This window comes from Typopeltis vanoorti, chromosome 17 (genome assembly GCF_054136105.1).
Source record: "Typopeltis vanoorti isolate ZY-2024b chromosome 17, IOZ_Tvanoo_1.0, whole genome shotgun sequence".
Taxonomy (NCBI): domain Eukaryota; kingdom Metazoa; phylum Arthropoda; class Arachnida; order Uropygi; family Thelyphonidae; genus Typopeltis; species Typopeltis vanoorti.
The window spans coordinates 108,913,451-108,917,690 of NC_143565.1; the positions used below are offsets into that span (position 1 = coordinate 108,913,451).

Sequence of the window (4,240 nt, forward strand, 5' to 3'; positions counted from 1 at the left end):
TAAGTTACTTCAAGGAATTTATAAAACTGATTAAGAGAAAATATTTCAGCACTTGGTTACAGGAGATAGAACAAGAGTTCATCGCGTGAAATTGATTAAGAGGATGATTATTCTAATCATTTCCACTCGCCAAACAATCCTAGATAACCCACTCATACTCAATTTTCACGGTTGATCCGCAGTTCTCCTCAGCTGACAAATTTCTTCTGTATCAATCCTATGAAACCCTTTTTATCATATCCCCTTTTCTGCATATCAAAGAATTCTTGTAACCCAGAGATCTCAAATCTATCTTCATAAGATATGTGCCAACATGATCATTTGCCTCTGGATCCTCTACAGTCTACGTCATACCAAATATTAGAGAAAAGCACTTTGAGCAATGTATGAAATTTAGCACTAAGTTTGATATTTTATCTAACCCTCAGCCCATCTACAGTATTAACAACAACAACATACTGGTGCTGTCAGTCATTTGATGCAGTTCACATAAAATAAAATTTTATTTAAAAAAATACAAAATAATCATATTTTTGACATGCTACGGATTTCATTATCAAAATCATGGACACAACTTAAACCAAAATAATCATCGACTTTCACATTAAAGTCATCATCTGGAGTATAACATATATATACAGAGAAACAAGTTACATTATAATCTACATGGTATGCTAAACTTACATTAATTTGGTCAACGGTTGACCAAATTAATGTAGTATATGTGATACTATATACAGTATGTGATATTTCTACTTCTCAAAATTATAATTAGTTACTAACATTGTCCAGGTTAGCGTAATCCAATCATTCAGCACCAAAATATATTAAGTTATATGTGTGTTTTTCCTGTCAACCATTCTGCAACGTCACTGTATTATGTTATTCTTTAACTATGAAAAAAAAAAATATATATATATATATATAACATATATATTGTAGTTTTGAGTATGAAAACGAAAAATTTGTTGTTGATTCTTTCTTTGCTTTCAGAATAAGCCTAGAAACAGCCGCACTTATTTAGATGCACAGTTATACTTTAGTTCGCGCGGTTAGCCGAGTGGCAATGGGCTTCGCAACCATATGCTCGGGAATGGAGTGTCCTAGGTTCGATTCTCGTCGCCGACTTGAGGAGCTTAAGGATCTTTCTCAGCCATAGCCAAGTTAGCCGATCTTGGGCGTAAACATCAGGGTTTTTCTCCCCAGTTTATCTGGGGTTTTTCATCCCGCAAGCAAGCAAACCGGCACCGTGAACACGCAGCCTACAGTCATAGGGCTAGCCAGCTTATCATCGGGATGGGTGTGGCTTAGAAGAGCTGAGGATAGCTCCGTAACAGGCCACTAGGCCTATATACTTGAAGGGAAGAAGTTATAGTTTATTACGAAATGGAAATAATATTCGCAACAATCTCAAATCCTATATCATTGCATTTTCAGGAATAGTTTCTATATAATCATGTTTTTTTAATAGAAAAATTTCTTGCGAACCCACCAACATTAACAAAAATCGCCCATGTCGTTGGGGAAAAAAAAAAGGGAACAGCGTTTTTCAAAAATCCGATGAATCCATTTACTCATTGGATATGAGGACATCAGATGACGTCTGGTCACGCCGTTCCTCGATGATGTGCCAAACCAGTTCTGTCCAGGTAGTCCTGCTGTCTGCTTTTCACACACACAAAAAAATAAGAAAACTTGGTGTAATATTATTATAATATTTTCTTCATACGAAAGATATTTTAATATATGAGAAGTACAACGAAAGGAAGATATTAGACCTTCAAATTGTATCCAGGTGATGAATATTTATTTTTTTACGTTTTAGTTTCAACACTCCTAATAAAATTTACATGCATATTTGCATTAAGCAGAGCGATAAAACTTGAAAAGAACTGCCTTAATATGAAGCATGGCTAAGCGACACCAAATTATAACTTGAACTAGGAACGTCGTAGCGTGTGTGCCGCCCCACGAGAAAGCAATACTTAACCGTCTCTTTTAAAAATAAAATAAAAAAGGCGTTTTTATGGTTAGGATATAATCTATTTTGACAATTAAAACTGATATATAAGTTTGACGGCGACTGACGAACAAATAAATAAGCGGCTATCCGAATGTCATTTTCTCTCCAAGTATCTAAATTTTAATTATTAATTTTTAAGCAAGTTTAAAATAATAAATTAATTAATAACAGGTATATCCGATTATTTATTTTTCAGGATTTCAGTTAACATGTCCTCTAAATGTGTCTTTATTTTCACCTATGCAGCTAAGACAGCTTGCTTACTTGATTACAAGCCTTAATTGCTATTGCTACTTATCGTTTTTGGAAGGTTGCGAAGTGTTTTGAGCGTTGTCCACCTTTCCAACTAGTTGTCATTAAAGTTTGAATCATAAAACATATGCCGTATATTTCAGTTGATATATCAACCGACTCCAAATCCACGGAGATTGCAAAATTCATGTTGTTATTCGTGGGTCTCCTTTGAGCTCAGATCTTACCAAAACCCCGTTGTAGTGATAAATGCATTGCGTTTAACAGCCTGAATGATTAACCGTGTAAGGCCTGTTATATCAATTCTGCTTCTTGCAATTATAATGTTAAATAATAAGTTATATTTAAAGTTATTCACTTTAGTTTAATCCCAAGCATTATGCATTGAAACACGATCCTACTGAATTATTTGTTTTTACTGCGTTCAATTCTGCGACAACATTGAATGGTTGATTATGACAGAACAAACTAAGATACGGCACCACTTACGGGAATGATTATGTTACGTTACACGCTGTGTTATGTGGGTTGGAATTTGTTTGCCAATTGAATTACTTCAATTTAGTTATCCGAATAATCTAATCCCATCTTTGTGTGTCAAACTAAAATGTTGCCATTATTTGTGTTTTCTCCGTATACCATTCTAGAACATCGCTGAATTGAACGATATTCTTCGACTGACTCTCGCTCAGAGCTAATGAAAAACGATAATCAGGTTGTCGCAAGTAAGAGACGGAGGCAGTATATTATAAAGCGATTCAAGAAATATAAAAATTAGTAAATATCAAAAACATTGCTTTAATATTTATTGGAATATTATATATAGCTATGAGAAGATTTTTTAATATATTACGTATATATCAGATACAGAAAAGTTATTAACCACATATTCAGGTTGTAAATATTTCTTTCTTTCATATCTGATTTCAGCACTTCCAATAAAAGTTCTGCCTAATCTCGTTTACGCTGCAATTTGAGGAAGAATAAGAGTAATCTTGCCCTGTTGCGTAACTCAGTAGAATTGCTCGAAAACTGAATTTGCCTCATTTAGCAAGAAGAAGAAAATTGTCTGTGTACTCTGAAATAACTAATACACCCGTGTATTCATGTTCTTTATATCCGGAACTGAACTAATAGTCATTTGGGCATAATATGTGCTGCAGAAATACCGGACTTGAGATATCGAGGAAGGTTTAACGGCGATTCGTGAAAATTTTAGTAAAAAAACTTTTCAGTAACCGGAAGTGGCTTTTCACGAAAAATTACCTTCGACTGGTTCACGACACTGAACACTGCGAATCACCGTTAAACTGCGAATCGATCACGTATTTCTTTGGCATGTAGTACCCTCACCTTAATTTAATCCATTCTTATGCTTATATTAATATTAATAAGTCTCACATAATGTGAGACTACAAAAATTTGCCAATAGGCTCATTGTAATGCTCACCTCCACGGTGATCTTTAGTAAAAGGCGAAAGATTATCACGAACTATTAAGGGAAACCTGAGCAATCGTCGGTGAAATGTTCCCGAGTTCGATAAGGGATAAGGCACAGCAAAATGTAATCGTGTTAGAAAATAAACTGCAATTTATTCTAGAAATCTGAAATTTTTCATAGAAATATTCAACTAAGATTTAGTCTCATTCAATTTGCGTGATGTCTTTATAGCAAAAATTGGTCATCTTTCAATATATAATCTAATCTAATCCTGTGGCCTCCTCTTTAAGAGGGTTGCAGCTGATGAAGAGTCCGCTTTCATGCCTCTCTATCTCTTGCTTCTGTAAGATTCTTCACCGTCCAATCTTTGGTGTTGCCTTTCCATTGCAGTCGGGGTCTTCCCTCCACCATCCCCTGCAATACTATTCTGCGGTGGTCTCCAGAAGAACCCCTCATCAAATGTCCTGCAAACCCTATTTTTATTCTTTGGATACAAGATATAGTCTTTTTTTCATTTTGAATCA

The 4,240-nt window shown here is 34.8% G+C and overlaps 1 non-coding gene across 1 annotated transcript; it reads right to left on the bottom strand.

The window, feature by feature from the left end:
• Positions 1 to 3,668: 3,668 nt before the first annotated feature.
• Positions 3,669 to 3,789, bottom strand: LOC150097764 (U5 spliceosomal RNA). The gene has a single exon (XR_016549766.1). It is a non-coding gene; the product is annotated as a U5 spliceosomal RNA (small nuclear RNA).
• Between the last annotated feature and the right edge of the window lie 451 nt (positions 3,790 to 4,240).